Source organism: Paramormyrops kingsleyae, chromosome 10 (assembly GCF_048594095.1).
Source record: "Paramormyrops kingsleyae isolate MSU_618 chromosome 10, PKINGS_0.4, whole genome shotgun sequence".
In the NCBI taxonomy this organism is placed as follows: domain Eukaryota; kingdom Metazoa; phylum Chordata; class Actinopteri; order Osteoglossiformes; family Mormyridae; genus Paramormyrops; species Paramormyrops kingsleyae.
The window spans coordinates 35,227,827-35,251,988 of NC_132806.1; positions in this window are offsets into that span (position 1 = coordinate 35,227,827).

Here is a 24,162-nt window from a genome sequence, read left to right on the forward strand (position 1 = left end):
TTTATTTTGAGCAGCATAGCAGAATGTGAGTCGAGCATCCATCCCAACATGGCCTGGCCAAAGAGCTTAACAAAGAGCACAGCAGCCCTGTACATGGACAGATTAAGAAAGAAAAGCTTTGCAAAAGTATATGTTATGGTTCAATGGTGAAATTCTGTTTGCATAAGCTTGTTTTTTGTTGTGGGGTAACTGGAGACTTGCACTGAACGCCGATCGTTGATTTCATGCTTGTAAACATCTTTGTTGTTGCCTTCCTCTTGTATTTAGATGATTTTTTACAGTTCTTGTCAAAATAGCTTTTATGCGTAAAGTGTAGACCAGGAGTGGGCTATCTTATCCGCAAAGGGCCGGTGTGTATGCAGGTTTTTGGGATAACCTGTAGGTCAGCTGCTCAAACCCAGGTGTGAGGACTCTTCAGCTAATCAGCCCTCTAATTAGTAATCTAATTAGGGAGTTGCAGCGAAAACCCACATACACACCGGCCCTTTGCGGATAAGATTGCCCACCCCTGGTGTGCACGGTTTGTAGCTGTTGATAATGTGTTTAGAGTGTGCAGTATGAAAACTGTTGAGACTGTTGGTACCTGAGTGTAAATGTATTATTCTGAATAAAGCACTGTTGTTATTTTGGTCAGAACTACCTCTCATGTCCAGCTTGATCCAAAATACGCTTTACAGCCGGGTTATCAGACGTTCATAAATAATTAAAGAGCAAGAAACTTTACTTGAGATGTTTATTGATCTGACATCTAACATCTAAGCTGCAGTTTTTGTCTAATAATGCCACACACTGATGTCTGATTCAACAGCAACCCCTGATCAAACCAAAGATTTGGGGGCAGTTGTGCGACAGCGACATCCATCACAGGTGACACATCAAACAGGACCAGAGAAAAGCACACCTCAGCCTTTTAATGTGGGCACACCGAGATGGCGCCTGATCTGTTAGTTTATATTTCTATGTACGTCTCACATACACTGATGTTTAAATGAAGTTGTCATATGAGCCTGTAATTTGCATAGCAGTGGATGGATACATTCCTTCCAGCCAGCTGTGATTCACCTGCCCAACAAATATCCCCTGTGGCCAGCCACGCCTCTAAGCACTCCGTAATGCGTGTGCTCTTCCCCAAGGCTCACGAACACGTGGCCTCCTTTCTGCATCACTAGACGTGCCATCCAGAATCTTGTTTCGGCTCAAAAGGAGGAGGAAAGCGGACAGGAAGTTAGCAAGCTTGCACGGAGGACTTCCTGCACCAGGTAATAAGACGTACATGTCAGTCAAAAGTATAGGCACACCTCAGGTTTGTACCACTTCTCCATTTTTTTCATGATGGCAGAGTTAAATTCTAGGCTGTCCTTTAATTAGTTAACCGTTTCATCCCATGAAACAGAACAGTATTTACTGTCCCTTGTAGAAAGAATGCCTCACATTTTCTCTGCTGTTATAACTGCTAGAGGAGGTCACTTTGATGAATCAAAGATATGACATTTTTGCTAATAAAGGTACTCAGATGATGAACATACTGAAAATTTATTTGTTAACAAAGAATATTGAATGTATTTTTAGTAAATGTTAAGTGAGTGACATGCAAATGTAGCAAATCTCAGTGTGTGCAAAACCTTTTGACAGGTAGTATATGTCTCTGCAGAAGGAAGCCTGACAGCAAGGTGGTCCAGCGAGTGACCTGTGGGGCTTTACTCACTTTACTCACTTTACTCACTTCCTGTCCATGTAGCCCCCCACCCCTCAGCTCACCCTCAAAACATTTTCCAATCTGCACCTGAAAATGAATATGGGTCCCTCCCAAGACCGATCTTGTGTCAGGCTGTTTACTTCGTAAATATTGATAGGAGGGGGTGGGGGATTAAAATTCATACACTGTTTCAGCAACCATTTTCAAATGCTTTGGAGTTATTTTGTGAGATGATAAAATATCTTATTTCAGGGTTGCCCCCATAAAGATTTTTCTTATATTAGCAATGAGGTTATGGGCAGTCTTGCTGGATAGAACTGACCTGGGACCAGCAAAATTGTGCAGTCACTTCACTATCACCATGTTTTCCAGTCTGCTCTTTTGAGCCCGCCTTTTGGTGAAACATCTGCGATGGCAAGTCGCTTTTCGGTCGGCCACCCAGATCAGTCACAGAAGCGTGGACAGGCCACTGAGCGAGTCAGAACAGTGTAGGCATCCCTGGGGATCATCACAGAGGATCACTCCAGCAGGGCATGATCCCTGGGGATCATCACAGAGGATCACCCCAGCAGGGCATGATCCCTGGTGATCGTCACAGAGGATCACTCCAGCAGGGCATGATCCCTGGGGATCATCACAGAGGATCACCCCAGCAGGGCATGATCCCTGGTGATCGTCACAGAGGATCACCCCAGCAGGGCATGATCCCTGTGGATCATCACAGAGGATCACTCCAGCAGGGCATGATCCCTGGTGATCGTCACAGAGGATCACCCCAGCAGGGCATGATCCCTGTGGATCATCACAGAGGATCACCCCAGCAGGGCATGATCCCTGGGGATCATCACAGAGGATCACTCCAGCAGGGCATGATCCCTGGGGATCGTCACAGAGGATCACCCCAGCAGGGCATGATCCCTGTGGATCGTCACAGAGGATCACTCCAGCAGGGCATGATCCCTGGTGATCGTCACAGAGGATCACCCCAGCAGGGCATGATCCCTGTGGATCATCACAGAGGATCACCCCAGCAGGGCATGATCCCTGGGGATCATCACAGAGGATCACCCCAGCAGGGCATGATCCCTGGGGATCATCACAGAGGATCACCCCAGCAGGGCATGATCCCTGGGGATCATCACAGAGGATCACCCCAGCAGGGCATGATCCCTGGGGATCATCACAGAGGATCACCCCAGCAGGGCATGATCCCTGGTGATCGTCACAGAGGATCACTCCAGCTAGGGTATCATCACAGAGGATCACACCAGCTAGGGTATTATCCCTAGTGATCATCACAGAGGATCACCCTAGGCTATCATTCCAGGAGATCATCAGAAAGGAAATCCACAAATGGATCATCCTAGGGGATCATCCTAAAGAATATAGTCCCAGAGGACCATCACAGAGGATCATTTCAGGCTGACCTCTGTGCTTAAATGACATTAATGGGGCTGTGCTGTAGTGGGGCCAGTGTAGCCCTGCACACTGTGTCACTTGGGCTCAGTGATTATTACAGTTATTTAAAAAAATGTTTATCTATAGCCATTGTTTTATCTGAGGTTGCAGCAGACAAGCGGGCGACACCATTATTTTGTGAGCAGGGCGGAGTCATAGCTCGATAAAAACACGGAGCCAAGTGATTTATTCTGCTGTTCGCGGGACTCTGGGCATGAATCACCAACCTCACCTGTCGTTTTCATTTATTTATGTGTGCCGTTATTTATAAGCCGTCGTCCAGGATAATCAATATTCTTAATTTTAATTGCATTTTGCTGCTTGCCACTCCGTGTCAGACGGCATGCGTTTGTGTCGAAAATGTTAATTAAAGCTGAGGGACGACGATGGGAGGGTGGGCCAGCTTTATTTAAGGAGGGGGTGTGCGGAGGGGCCGAGTACCCATCTACGCGGATGATGAAGTGTTTCAGTCACTTGATTAAGCTTCCTGTCAAACGATCGAGCGTCTCAGTTAGATGATGTCAACATGCGGTCAGTGGTAGCCAGTGTGGCAGGAAGGAGCGAGAGCCCTGCATGCCGCCCGCGGGTCAGACATAAATGCTGCACTTAAACAGTGTGTAACTCATCCTGTGCTGTGCATCTTATTGGGCATTTGTACTGCGTCTGACGAATGATTACTGATGATAGTTTCATTTCCTTTTGATAGGAATAGTAGATAATCCTGATTTATGTTGTTGCTTCCAGAAACTTCCACATCGAGTTTTGACGGGAAAATATTAATTTGAACTGAAGCCTTAGTGCTGATTTTCGTTCTGGAACCCTGGCACAAGGCCTTCGTCTTCAGTGGTAACAATCGTGTCTCACGTCACCAACAGCACATGAAAGGGGCAGGGGGAGCAGGCTGGGGGCTTTGCAGTTGTCGGCGGGTGGCCATGTTTGTCGGGGGCACGCGGTGCTCTGGATGTTTGCTGGGGAACGGGGTAGCTGGATGACAGGCGGAGGCATGTTTGCGGTGGGGAGGGCGAGCAGGCATCTAATCCTAGCGCTCGGCAAGCTGACAGGGAAATGAACGGGGCCATGCGCTAATCCTGGACTTCGCAGCCAGACGGGGGTGGGCGGTGAAAAGTGCAAAGTCAACACCAACTGCCAGGGAGATCTTACTCAGCCGCAAAGCGAGCTCTGTGGCAGGTAGGCTGCCTCTTTTCACCACTTTGTGTTTTCATTATCATATTTATACAGAAGCAGCTTCCTGCCTCTGTGTCGTTCTGCCTTCACGAAACATCCACCACGTCCCACTGCACATTACTGTCAAAATGACAATAGTCTGATTTACCAATAAATCACTTCAGTTCACTGACAACACCTCCCGCTAATCACCCCCCTCGTAAGAAAAGGGGAAAAAAAAAACTTGTTAATTTGATAATCTGTCTACAGATGCTTCTGTAGGCGTGCAATATGCCCGGATTCATCACTCTATCTCTCGCTCTCTAAACGTGTTTTTAACTAGTAGATCATTGTTACAATCCTCGAGGGGCTGGACTGTCCGGGGAGCCAGGATGAGGCATCGCTCCTGTCTGCTGCATTGATTCCAAACAGCTTCATTTACTGGCCTATGGATTCCTTCGGGGACGTGCATATCAGAGGTGTGCAGTTGCCAGAAAAACCTGTTGTTCCGAAAGCTGGCAGAAGCATTTCAAACCAGCCATTACCCTGGAGCTAGCGATGCAGAAGTCGTGGTTGGGAAGGCGAGGTCGCCACAGTCCTTGCTTATCTCTTACTACAGCTACGCCGCCCCGGCCAGCCTTCCTACTTTTTCCTCTCCACGACGCCCCCTCTCTCCCTCACCCTGCACACACCGCCTCATGGTAATGAACTGCCTGCTACCTCGCCTCACTCCCACCTCTTCATGGGTCTCTGAAGGACTCGCCACTTCACTGAACACCTGGGTCCTCGCACACACGTTCGACAGCCCCAGACGAGCCTGTCTGCCTGCCTTTAACCAAAGACAGCATTATGTTTGCCTCCTGTCCTTTGAGACAGCCCTGAACGCGCTCACAGGCACAGATGTGCCCCTATTTTTTATCCATTTGCTCTAGCTAGATGTCTGTCCATGTCTACGGCAACTAGCACTTTCAGTCACCAAACAGGTGGGTGCTATTAAATGGATGTTCTCAGCAGAGATCAGGGGAGGATTTGTTTTGTACCGTTTTTCAGAATTGAATCTGATTTAATCCACACCAAGATTCGTATCAGTGTCCTTTGTTCACGGGAAAATAATGGATGAATCGATATTTTTGTTGCACTTGTGTCTGGTTCATTTACCTAGAAATCAAGCTGACGTTGTGGTTGTAATGTCTGCCGACAGACCGGATGTTTAGACATACAGTGTAGACGGAATCATTCAGCTGTCAGCCTTTCAAAAGATCAGTAATCAAATAACTCCACCTTAGATGTCAGGCACACAACAACAACAACAAGCACAACAGCTGCGTTCATTCATCTTCCATAAGCACTGAGCAAGGATGTGGGGGCCTGGAGCTCGTCCTGGGGAGCGCGGTACATGTGGACAGAGCCGGCCTGGACGGGAGCCCGACCATCTCAGGGCACTCTCAGAATGAGCAAATCAGAGACACCTGCAAGATAACCTGCACAACACAAGACGCACACACCCCTCCAGAGGTCATCCTGCTCCCCATTGGTTGCCAGGAAACCTTTGTTGTTTTATTATTATTGGATGGTATTTTGACCTCACAGCTCTAGGGTGTGCAGACTCTCCTGCTTTTGGCCAGTGACAGGTTCTGGGATAAGTTCCCTTGCATGACTGCACACATGTGCCCCGTAACGGACTGGTACCCACTTCAGGGCGTCCTGCCCAGTGCCCCAAGCCTTCCCTGACAGGCTCCATCGCTCAGCGGCTCTGCTGATTAGATTCATTATTGTTCTTGTCCTTAATGTGGGCGAATATTACAGTCTTTTTAATGGTGGGCTGATCTGTTACCATCACAATCACCGCCATATTTCCGGTCCTCTTCCTTTCGCGTGTCTTACAAGTGAATCAATGGTGGTTCTCATCTCTGCCTGCCATACTTAGGCACTACCGCTGTGGACTGCAGGCCGGTTCCACTCTATACCCTCCCCTCCCAAGTCACGCTATACAAATAGCACCATGATCCCGCAGGCTAAATCCAGCAGTCAGATAGTGGAAAGTGATGAACGCTGAAATCTGGGCTAAGGTAGCAGGCCCCAAAATTCTCAGGTTTCTCCCAGCATGCACTGCTCTTTGGGTCGATGGTGGGAGATGGAGCGTGTCCTCTGGCCAGGCTGGGACAGGCACTTTTCCCAGAGGACTCGGCAAGCTAGGGTGGAAGGGGGGGCATGATGGACAGGTCTGGGGGGCCACACCATCCCCTGTGGGGAGGGCCTTCACTCAGGGACTCTCTCCGCTTTGAAGAAGGCGAGATGAAACGGCCAAGAATAGCTTTCATTTAATGGGTTTTTGTGAAATGAGAAAGAACGGAATCGCCTTGGACTGGCTACATCTGCTCCCCCCCCCCCCCCACCTAGACTGTGGAATTTCAGATTTGCTTATTACTGAAGGATCTTCAAAACACTTAATACGGATGGCATAACTGTGCCAAAAAGAAAGAGTTTCCCTTGTTTAGAGCTGTTTTTCTTTTCTTGCCGACAGCTCACAATTGGAGCGGTTTGTAAACACGGATTGTCCTGCGACCTGTCTGTCCGTAAATCTGAGAGCCACCCGAATCGCTCAGCAGCACATTTAACCAAAGAACGGATCTATTCACAAACAGACGCAGGGAGCGACTGTATCCTGTCTCCTTCCTATGCAGAGCTGTGCCACAAGGCTGCTTGCAGTTTTCCATAATGGCCAGCGGGGGCAGTATTGAATCAGAAATGCCGTCCTTCAGTGAGCAATCCTGAGGTGCTCACCTGTTCCTTTGGAAAATGTGGAACGCTGACACGAAATCCGAATTGTAAACGGCAGCATTCAGCAGGCAAAGGTTCAGCAGAAATATAGAGGTGGAGGCGGTGCTCATTTTGAGCATACTGCTACATGCCACGGTGAGAGCCAGCTAAAGATGGCTTGCATTATGGTGCATGCAGGCGAGGTGCGGCTTCTGAAAGTCTGCCTGCTTCTGTTCCATCCACACCGTGTGACTTCACATTGAATAATGGATCACCATATGTTCAGGAGAACTTTCGTCACACGGCCAAGCTTTCTCGTAACGTCATCGATCTATCTTCCGAACCTCCTCTGGAGCAATTTTCTGCCCGCAAGGGCGCCATTAAACTGGTCCATTCACACTGTGCAGGCTTGGCGGGTGTGGCCCCGGACCTTGGCAACTGCTGGGCCTCATTCCGTGGAGCCCTACACGGTTTTACCTTGCCTCCAAATTCCGTTTGATCCTTTCCCACTTTGTAAAACAGAGCAGAAGCTGTCAGATCACAGAGCCGCAGGCCTGGAATAAACCTCCTAAAAGGTGATTCGGGTCCTTCAGCGGCCAGTCAGGCTGTGAATTATTAACCTGAGCAATGACTCTCCCTGCAGAGTCGGCTGCGGAGGACACGGCCGGCGAACCGACACGGTGAGGACCCCCGGGAACCTAAACAGAGCTAAACAACATTCTTCCCAAACACAAAATGAAAGGAGGGCAAAAAATAATGGAGGAAGAGAACTTCACCCATGTGTCCACAGATGTAATTATGTTGTGTTTGGAGAATATAAGAATGTCATCACAGGCCTGCAGTGACCCCACAGCTCGCAATATGGAGGTCAGCTTTTAAATCCGGCCGTGAATTAAGCCTCTCCTGCCTTTTCTCCAGTAGTGGAGAGGAAGCCATCAGTCAGCCCTTGATGTGTGGCGCTGACTCCCCTGCTAGGTGACCCCATTGACCTGCTCGCTGGTGTCGCCGAGCTGCTCATCTCGGTCAGCGGGACCCGGGCCGGCCCAGTTATTAAGAGGCTTCTGCCGCCCCCCCCCAGCCGCTCGGCCTCCGTCTCGCCCCCCTCCCAGCCGCTCACCTGTAATTGCCCCACTGATTGCTGTTTTCTCACTGGCTGCGGCACAAGGGGGGGAAGCGGCCCGTCCCTGACCAGGCACCTGCGGCACAGGCCGGCCTGCACTCCCTTTGGCGGTGGGGGCTCGGGCAGGGGGGGGGGGGTATCCTCCTCCACAGCTTTTCCAGTTTCCAGACTCTTTTGTTATACAGGCCGGTTTCATGCCTCAGTGGCGTTTTAAAATAATTTACAAGGAGCCGCTGGGGGGTTCGTACTCAGCGAGGTCCCTTTGTTGATTTAAAACCACCGACAATTCAGCCGCGCTGCACTCAGATGGAGCCAGGAACGCAGAGACGATGAATTCTCTCTCCTGGGGGCACGGAGTCGGGGGGGTGTCCTCGCTTTTCCCCATCAGCAGTTTTGTGGCTATGACTTGGGCATCAGCCATGGGGACCCTAGAAAAGGGTGCCTTCACAGACAGCGGCTGGGAGGGGCAGCTTGGGGGGGTCGCTTCCGCAGTGTTTCGAAGCTGAGGTAATGCTAGGCTGGGATATCGATTAGAAAAAGTCAGTTGGTTCTGCAGGAGGTGTAAGTTCAGCTCATCTAGCTGCCTGCCAGGTCCCACCTCTCGCCTTTTTAATTGCAGGAAGGTCAATGACAATGACGTGACAACTTATTAGAGCCCACATTTGATAGTGCTGATTTCATACCTCACTTTGCACAGTGCCTAGTTTTGAGGCAATTACCAGCCGTGCTATTTATTAATTTCATGGTTCACGGAGCATCAGACGCTATAAATAGTCGAAGCTGACAGATCCTTTGTAGTGTTAGCGGCTGCTTCTGATTTCTGCCCAGATCCATGGGCAGGTAGAATAAGGCCCCTTGAGCCCCAACCCTCACTAACACATACACATGCATACATGTTTGTATTCAAATCTTTGTGGGGACTCTCCTTTCATTTCTATGGGACAAAATCAAATCCTAACAATGACAACCTTAACCCCCACCCAGCCCTAACTTTAAACGCAAGTAACCAAACAAAATTCAAGACTTCTGGCATTTTTTGTTTTTTGATTATAGTCACAAATTTTATAAAATTGAGTTTCCTCTTGTGTGAACCGAAAAGGTGGTCCCCACAACATCAGAATAATAGGTTTTTAATCACATTGTGGGGAAATCTGGTCCCAACAATGTAATAATTACAAAAATGTGCACACGCACGCCCCTTTGAGGAAACCCCGCACATGTGTGTGGGGACTGGCGAGGGACAGGTGACGGGCAGACAGGCCACTCACAGACTTGCCCCCTGACAGAACCACAAACTGAAATGTGTTTGTCATTGTCACTTAGAGCTAAATGTTGCGTAACTCTCTACCCCACCAATGCAGCCACTGTACATTTGTCACATGTGTATAGACTTATTGCAGGCCTTTATGCCACTACGACGAGGATGAAATTTGGGAATTGTGGACTCCTTCCGATTGTTTGCCGTTCCCACCTTGCCAACTTCCAGACTGTGAAATCACAATTGGTGTTTTGCTTGCAAGACTCTTTCTTGGCCAAGAAATGAGCACATTAATTAATTGCACCTTGTTTAGGGGGGAGGAAAACTCTAAGTAATGAGTCTTGTTTGAAAACAATAGGCTAAATTAATTAGCGAGAAGCAGCAGTTAAACCTACCTGAAGCGGAAGAGGCAGGCTGTATGTCCGCATGTGCTGCGATGGGAGATGCAGAGGGCGTGGAAATGCGATGGGAGATGCAGAGGGTGTGGAAATGCGATGGGAGATGCAGAGGGTGTGGAAATGCGATGGGAGATGCAGAGGGTGTGGAAATGCGATGGGAGATGCAGAGGGCGTGGAAATGCGATGGGAGATGCAGAGGGCGTGGAAATGCGATGGGAGATGCAGAGGGCGTGGAAATGCGATGGGAGATGCAGAGGGCGTGGAAATGCGATGGGAGATGCAGAGGGCGTGGAAATGCGATGGGAGATGCAGAGGGTGTGGAAATGCGATGGGAGATGCAGAGGGCGTGGAAATGCGATGGGAGATGCAGAGGGTGTGGAAATGCGATGGGGCCTCGTCAAGCACATGGTCATGCAAGTGATGCGTCACAAGGGATCCTGTTAGGCCCTCATCTCAGAGTTCCTTCGACAGACAGAAGGATCCCTTCTGATAAATAATATTACAAATGACATCTTCATTGAAGGGGTGAGAAGATAAGTTGTACTGTACAGGTATGTCATGTGACAGCTGAAGTGACGAGATCACTCCCGTTACTAAGGAAACTTCAGTGTTCATTTATATAATCCCACACCATTGCTGTTATTGTTTTTTGTAGATGACATTGATTTTTTCATTTTTTTCAGGGAGGGGGGATGGTCGTGAAAAGGTTATTAAAGTCAAATGAATTCCATAAATGAATTCCTGCTTTACAACCCAAAAGGCCGTTACGATGTGTGACGCCTAGTATATTGACTTATTTGGGGCAGGAAATATAATACCAGTCTGTCACCTTTGATTGTGTGTATAGATTTAGCTTCGCTTTGCTTGCCCCCCCCCCCACCAACAGCCGCTTATCCATCCCTGTACAACGACAAATGGCCCAGGCAGAGGCTCCTTTTCCTACAAAGGGGTCAGTTTCTATCAGGTACCAAGAAGACATCCAGGAGGCACCCTGATGGTCCCCACAGGGATATGAATACAAACGTGTGTGTGCATGTTCTTACAGCAGTGATCTAGGAGTGCATCCTCTCGGCGGTGACCTGGGAGCACGGGTTCTCTCAGGGGTGACCCAGGAGCGGGTCGTCTAAGCGGTGATCCAGGTCCTGAGGTAATCCAGGGGTGCGTCTTCTTTCCAGTGAGCCAGGAGTGCATCCTCTTTGCAGTGAGCCAGGAACGAGTCCTCTCGCTGGTGAGCTGGGAGTGCGTCCCCTTAGCAATGATCCAAGAATGTGACCTCATGGCAGTGACCTGAGAGCAGGTCCTCTCAGTGGTGATCTGGGAGTGGGTCCTCTTGGGATAATCTGGAAGGATGTCCTCTCGGCAGTGATCTGGGAGTTCATCCTCTCAGCGGTGACTCAGGAGCACGGATCCTCTCAGCGTTGACCCGGGAGCGTGTCCTCTCAGCGGTGATCTGGGAATGGGTTCTCTCTGCGGTGAGCCAGGAGCGTGTCCTCTCAGCGGTGATCTGGGAACTCAACTCCTGGCCGTGATCCGGGAGTGGGTCCTCTCAGAAGTAACCCGGGAGTGGGTCCTTTAAGCAGTGACCCAGGAGCGTGTCCTCTTGGCAGTGATCTGGGAATGGGTTCTCTCTGCGGTGACCCAGGAGCGTGTCCTCTCAGCGGTGATCTGGGAATGGCTTCTCTCTGCGGTGACCCGGGAGCGTGTCCTCTCAGCGGTGATCTGGGAACGTATCCTCTCGGTGATGAGTGGGTGCCTGCAGTTGCAGTGATTGAGTGTGTGAGGGTTTTTACAGTCTGGGGCATGGTCAACTTTAAGAGACCGACAGACATCCTCGCGCTCCTGAAATATCACGTTTGTTTATCTCAGGGGAGAATTTATGCTGCAGATTCATTGCTGCTCATTTCCGCAGTGGCCAAAGGATTTCGATTTTCTTTTTATTTATTTACATCATTTTTCTTCACTGGAGGTGGAGCTTCCTGGCAGATACTGAAGGCTCATGGGAAATCACATGGGGTATTCTGATGTTTTTGTTTTTATTTATTGGCAGTTTCTCTGTATTTCCATGGGTCTGGTTTGCTCCTTGTTTATTTTGGTAAAGACCAGAAGATATGTGAGCTATGGGTCACATTGAAGGGGAAAAAAGAAATCCTTAGATCCATCCATCCATCTTCAAACCACTTATCCAGTACAATCATCCTCTATGGGATGACAGTCTGTCACAGAGTATACAAGCACAGTCCATCATGGAGTATATACATACAGTCCATCACAGAGTATATACTCACAGTCCATCATGGAGTAGTTATTAGAGGCACTATGTCACAGTGGGCCTCCGTTTATAGTGGGGTACCGCAGGGTTCAATTTTAGGACCACTATTGTTCCTAATTTACATTAATGATATTGACACGAATACATACAGTAAACTGGTTAAATTTGCAGACGACACTAAGGTGGGCGGGGTAGCAGATACTAATCTAGCAGCAGAGAGGCTCCAACGGGATCTGGATTTAATTAGCGAATGGGCTGATACTTGGCAGATGAAATTTAACACAGATAAATGTAAGGTAATCCATGCAGGGAGCAGAAATATACAGTACAGATATTTTATGGGTTCCACTGAAATAAAGGTAGCTGATTACGAGAAAGATCTCGGTATGTATGTTGATGCTTCCATGTCCCACTCTCGCCAATGTGGGGAAGCAATAAAAAAGGCGAACAGAATGTTGGGTTATATCTCTAGATGTGTGGAGTTTAAGTCAAGGGAGGTGATGTTACACTTGTATAATTCCTTGGTAAGACCCCACCTAGAATACTGTGTGCAGGTTTGGTCACCATACCTCAAGAAGGACATTGCTGCCTTAGAAAAGGTGCAACGAAGAGCTACGAGAATGATTCCTGGTCTTAGAGGAATGTCTTACGAGGAGAGGTTAGCGGAACTGAATCTGTTCAGCCTTGAGCAAAGGAGACTAAGGGGGGATATGATTCAGGTCTATAAGATTCTAACGGGTCTGGATGCCGTTCAGCCAAATGACTATTTCAATATTAGTCTAAATACTAGAACTCGTGGCCATAAGTGGAAATTAGCGGGAGAACATTTTAAAACAAATTTGAGGAAGCACTTCTTTACACAGCGTGTAGTCAGAGTATGGAATAGTCTTCCTGCTATTGTAGTGGAAGCTAAAACCATGGGTTCCTTTAAATCAGAGCTAGATAAGATTTTAACAACTCTGAGCTATTAGCTAAGTTCTCCCCAAACGAGCTTGATGGGCCGAATGGCCTCCTCTCGTTTGTAAATTTCTTATGTTCTTATGTTCTTATGTTCTTATGAGTACACATACATGGTCTGTGGCAGAGTATAGATGCACAGTGTATCACGGAGTATACACACACAGTCCATCACAGAGTATACACACACAGTCCATCAAAGAGTATACACAGACAGTCGATCAGACAGTATACACCCACAGCCCATCACAGAGTATACACACACAGTCCATCACAGAGTATACACACACAGTTCATCACAGAGTATACACACACAGTCCATCAGAGAGTATACACACGGTCGATCAGACAGTATACACACACAGTCCATCACACAGTATACACACACAGTTCATCACAGAGTATACACAAACAGTCCATCACAGAGTATACACACACAGTTCATCACAGAGTATACACACACAGTCCATCAGAGAGTATACACACGGTCGATCAGAGAGTATACACACACAGTCCATCACACAGTATACACCCACAGTCCATCACGGAGTATACACACCCAGTCCATCATGGAGTATACACACACAATCCATCACGGAGTATACACCCACAGTCCATCACAGAGTATACACACACAGTCCATCACAGAGTATACACCCACAGTCCATCACAGAGTATACACACAGTCGATCAGAGAGTATACACACGGTCGATCAGACAGTATACACACACAGTCCATCACACAGTATACACACACAGTTCATCACAGAGTATACACACAGTCCATCACAAGGAATACACACAGTCCATCATAGAGTATTCACACACAGTCCATATCAGAGATTCTACATGCACAATCCATCACGGAGTATACACACACAGTCCAGCACGGAGTATACACACACAGTCCATTATAGAGTATACACACATACAGTCCATCATGGACTATTCACACACAGTCCATATCAAAGATTATACATGCACAGTCCATCACAGAGTATACACACACAGTCCATCATGGAGTATTCACACACAGTCCATATCAGAGATTATACATGCACAGTCCATCACGGAGTATACACACCCAGTCCATCATGGAGTATACACACACAATCCATCACGGAGTATACACATACAGTCCATCACAAAGTATACCTACACAGTCCATCACAGAGTATACACACATAGTCTATGACAGAGTATACACACACAGTAATTTTGCACACTAAACATGCTGTTGTACTATTGGAGAAAACCTGCACAAATACGAGGAGAACTTGCAAGTTCCACACACATGAAGTGACAGCACTGGAGGTATAAGATCTCTGATACCCCCATGGTCCTGCCCTGAGGTAAAATGTACTTACAAGGCATTTATATGGTGAGCTGAAGGGTTGCCCTGTTACACACTGGAAGAGATATAAAAAGAGTGTACCCTGTCTTTCGGATCCAGGAGCTTACAAAGAGGTATGGCCTGCATGATTCAGGGAATCGTGAAAGTATGCAGTGTTAAAATGACAAATGGAACATGGCGTGGTGAGTGTCCCTTATCCTCCATGTGGTCTGGCTTCTCCTCTTATGGTGCTTCATGATGCATAGCTGATCCGATTGTGTTTGATTTAAAGTCAATTAAGAGTGACACGGAGCAGGGATAAAATGCCAGAACCTTCTGGGTCTCTGATAGATGAGACTGATCGGCCATGCGACCTGGCTGGACCGGGCCTGCAAAGAAGGACTTTGGCCCTCTTTGGGTGTCCTATCCTAGCCTGTGGGTGACACGGAGATGAAGGACACGCAGTCACACAGCACTCAGGGGCAGCTCAAAGAGACATCATCTTCATCAGTGAGTTTTACCAATTAAGTCTCAAAGCATTTTAAATCCTTTCACTTTCAATACTCTGTCTCTAATTGTAAATTGTTGCTCTCATTTCAGATTAGCAGCCTGGGTGGGAGAGAATGAGGTGGGGGGGATGAGATATTGCAGGCGGCAACTGTGCCAATAACATGCTATCAAATAGAAAGAGGCATTAGTTTTAATTTCTTAGTTTTCTTGGTTGGTTAGCTTGGAGTTTCTTATAGCGTAGAAAGTTATATTCCTCCAGAGCTTGTTTTTTGGAAGCGAATGCTATTTAGTTGTGATTTGATTGCCTGGATTAATCAAAAGTACAATTACTCTGTGCACTACCACCAGTGAAAAGTCCAATGTCAACAAGGTCAAATGTATACGGAATATGAAGTTGTATATCTTTTGTTTAGCCATATATTTAATTACAAAATTCATCAGTCCACCAGTAAATATACTGTAAAATGACATCAAGGTTAATATTTAGAGAATTTTCCTTGGTGTGTGACTTAAAGTCGGCCTGAAGTTTTTGATCTGGCACACATCCCAGTGTGTATGTGCATCACAGCCCAGTGTGTAAGCGCGTGCTCCCGTACGGCCGTCCCACACAGCCCAGTGTGTAAGCGCGTGCTCCCGTACGGCCGTCCCACACAGCCCAGTGTGTAAGCGCGTGCTCCCGTACGGCCGTCCCACACAGCCCAGTGTGTAAGCGCGTGCTCCCGTACGGCCGTCCCACACAGCCCAGTGTGTAAGCGCGTGCTCCCGTACGGCCGTCCCACACAGCCCAGTGTGTAAGCGCGTGCTCCCGTACGGCCGTCCCACACAGCCCAGTGTGTAAGCGCGTGCTCCCGTACGGCCGTCCCACACAGCCCAGTGTGTAAGCGCGTGCTCCCAGCCCAGTGTGTTCCTGTACAGCTGTCCCACATTTGCCACCAAAGTGGCTGTATACTTTAAACGACATCTGGACAAAACAAACCACAGCACTGATGGTTGCATGCTGATGAAAAACACACCTTCCATGGCAAAAATTATGTGGTTAGTAAGATATTTACAATTAACACACAAATACATACACTCACCTAAAGGATTATTAGGAACACCATACTAATACGGTGTTTGACCCCCTTTCGCCTTCAGAACTGCCTTAATTTTACGTGGCATTGATTCAACAAGGTGCTGAAAGCATTCTTTAGAAATGTTGGCCCATATTGATAGGATAGCATCTTGCAGTTGATGGAGATTTGTGGGATGCACATCCAGCATGTAAGAAGGATCACTTCCACAGATTCTTCATTCCGTCTGCCATTGGATTCTAAAACACCACAGTTAACTAAAGTCTATTTATTTCTCCACCTGAACGCCCATTACACATGAATGAACAATTTGCGCAATATCCACCCGGTGCCATATTTCTATTTGTATCCACCCTCCACCAAAGTTGCTGCTCTGTATCAGGTATGGAATGTTCATTCAAGAAGTCTATGCAATATCCACTGCGTATATGCAATATGTGTAATTTTGTACACAATTTTTCACAATTTTCATAATTATTTTTATTGTTATAATTTTTTGTTTACTATTGCTATTTATTTCTATTGCCTGTTGTAACACGAACATTTCCCCAGGGTGGTATCAACAGAGTCTTGTCTCTCAGTCTTTAGGCTACATTGCTGGATACAGTCATTAGGCTACATTGCTGATACAGTCCTTTGGCTACATTGCTAAATACAGTCCTTAAGATATATTTCTGGCTACAGTCATTAGGCTACATTGCTGGATACAGTCATTAGGCTACATAGTTGATACAGTCCTTCGGCTATATTGCTAAATACAGTGCTTAAGATACATATCTGGCTGCAGTTTTTAGGCTACCTTGCTGACTACAGTCGTTAGGCTACATTGATGGATACAGTCAGTAGGATACATTGCTGGCTACAGTCATTAAGCTACATTGCAGGCTATCATCTTAGGATACATTGCTGGCTACAGTCATTAAGCTACATTGCTGGCTACTGTCTTAGGATACATTTATGAATGCAGTCATAGGATATATTGCTGGATATAGTTATTTCGTCACACAGTGCAATTCATTGTATAACATTTATACAGTTTTACCCATAATTACTGTACCATAGCATCCTTTATCTGTAACAGTTCCGTGACATATCCAATTCCTCAGTGGGCAGTTCTTTTCACTATTAGAAGTTCTTGGACGGACACAGTATGGGTACAACCATGATAGGGAAAATAACTCTACAAAAAATTGTTTGTACTAATTAATAATGCATTTATTTATTTACATTTATTAATAACCTATGAAACCTTTAGTGCTGTTCACTCTAAATGTTCTTGCTCATTAGTTTTTTTCTTTATTTCAAAGGTTCAATTATCTGAAAACATTTCATCACTGGATACTGAAGTGAATTTGAATCTAAACAAGTGCTTTTTTCTCTTGATTTAAGAAGAGTGGTTAAAATTAATTTTAAGATTTCAGCTGATAAAGGATTCTTTTTTGTGAGATATAAAAATAAGAAGCATATTTTTCAGTTACTCAGATTTAAAAAAAAGTTAATAATTGATTTTAATGGAAACGTAATATTTAAATATATATTTCACTTGAAAATTTGTTAAACCCTGATTAAAAGGTGTTTTTTATTTAAATATTCTTTTTCTGAGAATTACTTAAAATACTGAAAAGCACGGGAGGCAGTGCAGATATATCTGGCTACAACTTTAATCGCACTTCATTCGCTCCTGTGCTTAATTATCTTTAATCAGGTGAAAATATCACTTTAATCTGGGGAAAAGAGCTGAAAATGGCACATGTAGGAATCCTGCCGGGCAGGCCTCTGAGCGGCATGTGACTTTATTAACGGCACACCCCCACTAACACTTTCTGGCAGGCCTCTGAGCGGCATGTGACTTTATTAACGGCACACCCCCACTAACACTTTCTGGCAGGCCTCTGAGCGGCATGTGACTTTATTAACGGCACACCCCCACTAACACTTTCTGGCAGGCCTCTGAGCGGCATGTGACTTTATTAACGGCACACCCCCACTAACACTTTCTGGCAGGCCTCTGAGCGGCATGTGACTTTATTAACGGCACACCCCCACTATCACTTTCTGGCAGGCCTCTGAGCGGCATGTGACTTTATTAACGGCACAGCCCCACTAACACTTTCTGGCAGGCCTCTGAGCGGCATGTGACTTTATTAACGGCACAGCCCCACTAACACTTTCTGGCAGGCCTCTGAGCGGCATGTGACTTTATTAACGGCACACCCCCACTATCACTTTCTGGCAGGCCTCTGAGCGGCATGTGACTTTATTAACGGCACACCCCCACTAACACTTTCTGGCAGGCCTCTTAGCGGCATGTGACTTTATTAACGGCACACCCCCACTAACACTTTCTGGCAGGCCTCTGAGCGGCATGTGACTTTATTAACGGCACACCCCCACTATCACTTTCTGGCAGGCCTCTGAGCGGCATGTGACTTTATTAACGGCACACCCCCACTAACACTTTCTGGCAGGCCTCTGAGCGGCATGTGACTTTATTAACGGCACACCCCCACTAACACTTTCTGGCAGGCCTCTGAGCGGCATGTGAATTTATTAACGGCACACCCCCACTAACACTTTTTGATTTGTTTTACCCAATACCATATGAGAGAGAAGCTGAGTTTTTCAGTGTGTATATATTAAACATTTTATTGAACATTAAATATTTTTATGTATCTGTCATTCGTGAAAGGTAATGCAGGCCTGTAAACTTATATTACATCATCTTCATGCTGTGGTGCTACTGAAGCATTAATTCATACATGTACAAGGCATGTGTTGGTTATAAAACCCTTGTGCTTTTTTGTGATAAAATCATTGTAATTTTATTTGGAATAAAATTATTGTGATTATGGTCTCTTAATTTCATATCATTACAGCCGTATCTGAAAGACTGCTAGCCAATCAGTGATGCAGGCCATAGCTATCTGATCCATACTCTAACAAGTTCATCGTATTTTACCTTTGTTCTGGCTTCATTCAGTAGCATTTTTATCCAGCACTGAACAGGAATGTGGATCTCAGTTAGGGCAGAGACACTGGCCAAGTTCATGTGACTTTATGAGGATGTTGGGGCTGGAGAAAGCCCACAGGATGCTGTTAGCATTCTATTATCTCGCAAGGTAGTTAGCAAAGTGTTTCTAAGTGACCCCAGCAGAAAGCTCAACAGAGATGGAGATGGGAGACGTCTGTTTGAAAGAGAAAGAAAAGTAAATTACATGTGTCTCGATGACTGAGACCCTCATCGTTAGTCTACAAATGCTACCCTGACTTCTCGCACACATGGAAGCTATGACCTTCCGGCATTATACCAGAAAAACTTAGGCATGTTTTACCTTTCACTGTTCCCGCGTGGCATCCATTTGGACTGGACACATCCTCATATGAAATTGCCTTGCCCTGAAGTTTATGGCGTTCACTTTATGTGAAATTGATTTAGTATGCATGTTTTATTCAGCCAGCCGATGTCTTGTGCTGATGCAGCCTAAAAAGGCTTTTTTGGCACATACTCTGGGGGGAAAGAGAGCTCTCAGAGATGGCCACCCCGTGTGTGGAATGCCCAGGCTCTCTATTAGGTGAGCTGAATGATTTGCTGTCTCATTCTGGAGATGTACGGTCGGCTCAGGGGCGGCCTCTGGAAGGGAGGGTCCACCGTGATGCGAGGATTGGCTATTAACCGCTGAGTCAGAGGACAGTAATCGAGGGTGTGGTGAGAGGGCATGGAGGGCCACATCCTCTTCAGGGGCGGGGCCTCAGGGGCCTTGGCTCCAGCTGACACCTCATTGGCTCCTGGCCCCCGGTCACTCACCGATTCAAAACATATCATATGTTGGCTCAACTGTATGAATTATGGCTCCTCCTAAGCCCCCTCACCTTAAAAAAGTGGATTGGGGATGGGGTGGAAGACAAGTGTGACGGTGACAGTATAGGAATTCTTTGGGTCCTCCTGTGAGACAGTGAAACAGTTTACGAGGAACAGGACATGAAGGAGGTGCCATTTCACTCAGTGAAAGGCTCTGCTGGGCTCCCCAGACGGCTCCGCTTGGAGAGAGAGGCCATGGAGCAGCCCCTGTAAAAGCTGACTGGACACGTGGTGGTTTCTGCCTCAGACTTTATGATGATGTGCTTTCTGGGGTCAGGATTATAAAAGCCCCCCCTGCGTGTCTTTCTAGCTAAATTAAAAACGCTCCTAGCCCTATAGATTCATTTATATGCTGGATCTTTCCTGTATCTTAGTGTCATGTTAAATTTATTGAAATTAACTAAATGAATTTAATTAAGGCAGTGTGCATATGTTCATAATAATAGTGCCTGGTCACAGTTTTTGCTGTCTCTGGAGAAGCCTGTTGATCTCTACTGGTCCTCTGTGTCCACTTTGAAGTCCAAAAGAGTGACCTGTCTTGAAGCAACAGCCCATCATTGTAAAAATCTAATGAAGCTGGTGGCATGATTGAGCGTGTATGTAAAATTTGCCAGTATCTTTTCTAATAAAGAAAGCAAAGATGTCACAACATGTCTGTCACAACATGTCTGTCACAACATGTCTGTCACAACATGTCTGTATAATGTCTCTCGCAACATGTCTGCTAAATAAATGCAAGAGCTGTGATTTGAAAGTGTGGATAAGGATGTTTTATACTTGGAGCAGTACAAGCTTAGAACACACATAAATAATACTGTCACTTGAGGCTGGAAGCCCAAAACTCATGAAGACCCAAAACCACCGTTAACGGCCCCCAGAAAGACGATATTTCAAGGGCATCGTGTCAGAATGAGCACCTATGCATCCATCCATTTTCTGTTCTGTTTGTCCAGTTGAGACTTGCGGCTTGTTTAAACCTTGGGAGTCTGAGGCCTCTCAGCCTCTTTCGGGGGAGTCTGACATGCCTTGACATTTTAAAATATTTCACCAATCTAAAAATCATTTGTCCCAAAGTGTTACATGTGCTTTTATTCAGCACAAACTCAGCACCAATAATCTGAGACCATTGCAGATGTAATCGCAGCGAGTGAAAGGTCTTGGGTCTATTCGATTCGCTATCGTTAGCCTATCTGCAGGGGAATGTAAATGTTAAATGGAGCTTAAATAAGAGAAATCCTTAACTTTCATTCCTCATCCCCTGAGCGCCTAGGAGCCACATGCAACTTGAACAGGGACACAGGAACAGTCATCTGCAAAGCATTCTGGAAGCATGTGAACAACACTTTGCAGTCTGAGCCACATTAAGACTGAAGAATTTCCATCACAATGCAACCAAAGATCATCTAGGTTCCGGCAAAGGACACAACCCTTCTTATCACGACAATGTTGTGCAGATCCAGGCCGTTGTGTGTCAGCAGGGTCTCTCTATAGTTTCATGGTTTGGTGACTACCTAGAGAGCTTGTGTGTGTTAATTACAAATGGGAGCAACCTCAGGCCAAATCTGGTCATCCATCACAACTTGCTTGCTCGAGGCAGAGGGGAAGATGTAAAGTACAGTGATGTTCAAGGTTCAAGTTTTTTAACTGTCATCCTACCCTGTAAGGATACGTGTACTGCAGCACATTTGTGTACTGCACCCCACATGGCTACCATGAAAAATTGTTACGCCACCTTGCAGTTTGGGATGAAGTGAAGATATATAATATTAATATATATATATATATAATATAACACTAGTATCTGCTCATCTTTCACACTTCTATTAATCATTCAAATACCCAGCATACAAACAAGAATATTTAGAATTAATAATAAAATATATAAATGTGCTTCCTTGCATGTATAGCACAGCCATACAGATGCTGTAGAAGTGCCTAATGGCCAGGGAGCTAAGCAGCAGCTACAGGTGAGAAGTCGGTATCTACCTCCCATCAATGAGAAGCAACACAAGTAAGACAGATAATCCCACATCGCAGACCCCATAATCTCCAGTGGAAGCTGTACGGGCACTATCCTCGCTACCAGCCGCCTCCTCTCTGATCTCTCCCTCACTTTGCCCGGGCACTATCCTCGCTACCAGCCGCCTCCTCTCTGATCTCTCCCTCACTTTGCCCGGGCACTATCCTCGCTACCAGCCGCCTCCTCTCTGATCTCTCCCTCAGTTTGCCCGGGCACTATCCTCGCTACCTGCCGCCACCTCTCTGATCTCTCCCTCACTTTGCCCGGGCACTATCCTCGCTACCTGCCGCCACCTCTCTGATCTCTCCCTCACTTTGCCCGGGCACTATCCTCGCTACCAGCCGCCTCCTCTCTGATCTCTCGCTCACTTTGCCCGGGCACTATCCTCGCTACCAGCCGCCTCCTCTCTGATCTCTCCCTCACTTTGCCCGGGCACTATCCTCGCTACCAGCCGCCTCCTCTCTGATCTCTCCCTCACTTTGCCGGGGCACTATCCTCTCTGCTGGCCCACCTCCTCCACTTGTGTCTTCCTTACTTTGCCCGGGCACTCTCCTCCCTGTCAGCCCACCTCCTCCCCTTGTGTCTCCCTCACTTTGCCTGGGCACTCTCCTCCTTGTCGGCCCACCTCCTCCCCTTGTGTCTCCCTCAAATTGCCCGGGCACTCTCCTCCCTGCCAGCCCGCCTCCTCCCTTTGTGTCTCCCTCAAATTTCCCGTGGACCTCTCCTCCCTGTCGGCCCGCCTCCTCCACTTGTATCTCCCTCACTTGCCCGGGCACTCTCCTCCCTGTTGGCCCATCTCCTCCCCTTGTGTCTCCCTCACTTTGCTGGGGCACTTTCCTCCCTGCTGGCCTGCCTCCTCCCCTTGTCTCTCCCTCACTTTGCCCGGGCAATTTCCTCCCAGTCGGCCACCTCCTCCCCTTGTCTCTCTCTCACTTGTCCCGGGTACTCTCCTCCCTGTCGGCCTGCATCCTTCCCTTGTGTTTCCTTCACTTTGCCCAGGCATTCTCCTCCGTGCCGACCCACCTCCTCCCCTTGTGACTCCCTCACTTTGCCCAAGCACTCTCTTCCCTGCACTCTCCCTCACTATGCCAGAGGCAAGATTCCCTTGCCCTAAAAGCAATAAATAGTGCTCCCCGGATGTGTAGCATAATCCTTTTTGTGGTTCTCTTGAAAGCTCAGACATTTGAACCGCTGCCATTGTTTAAAAATAGTGTGCAAATAAAACGTTCTAAGCCTATCAATACCGGCTGTTTTTGTCCCAGAGTAAAAACCACAACACAGTTGTGAATAGACTCAAGGAGAGACTCTTACTTCAGCATGACTCTTCTCATACCTGAGGCTGGAGCATGTGTGGTACTTTGGAGAGAGTTTGGTATAGGAATAAGTAATTTTTAAATCACAGATGAAAACAGATAAAAAAATATTTGTTTTATAAAGTCCCAAGCGATTTGGTTGTGATCTAGTGGGCAGGAAGTCAAATCCTCACATTGCACGTACAGCAATGTCATTGCATTTACGAATCTGAGAACAAGACATGCAGAGTTTACTGAGAAATCTGGTACCATGTCAGGCCGACCAACCCTAGGACCCTAGGATTCTGACATCATGGGGTAGCCTTGTTTTCAGGCCATGATCGAGCCCTTAGTCTGCTCCTTCAGAGGAAGGGAGGAGCTCCTGTCTTTTATCTCTATGTTCCTCATGCATCCATGGGAAATGGCAGGGTAGTACCTGTGACCTCCAGACAGGGACCCCGCTGATGGTTGTGAATCAGATATGGAAGGCAGAATTACCGCATTGCTGAGAAACAGTTTACTGGTAAATAATTAAACAGGAATTACAGTTCCTGTTCTATGGCTGTTCTATATACACACATAATATCAGTGATGGGCAGGGTTCCTCTAATCCACTAACTGCTGATTAACGAAGCTAAGCTTTTTGTTAGTGGATCAGTGTTTCTGCTAACTTTGAAATTTGTTAGCGAACCAGTTAAGCTTCTGCTAAATTTAGTTCCCCTAACTGTAAATCCGCTAACTTTTTTTTCGCAGGTAAAGTAAATAAAGTTTAACGGTCAAAAATGTTTGTAAATCCTAAAATCACACATATTTGTCCAGTCTGTTGTGAGCATATCTGCAACAGTATATCTGTCACACTGTTGGCTGACTACGTGTAAACACATGATGAGATTGTGCAGTAACTTTTAGAATTTAAGGTAGTCTGGGCTAAATGTAAGTAAATGAAGATAAGGTCCATTTAAACTGGGGTACCCTGAACTAAGTGGAGAACTGGG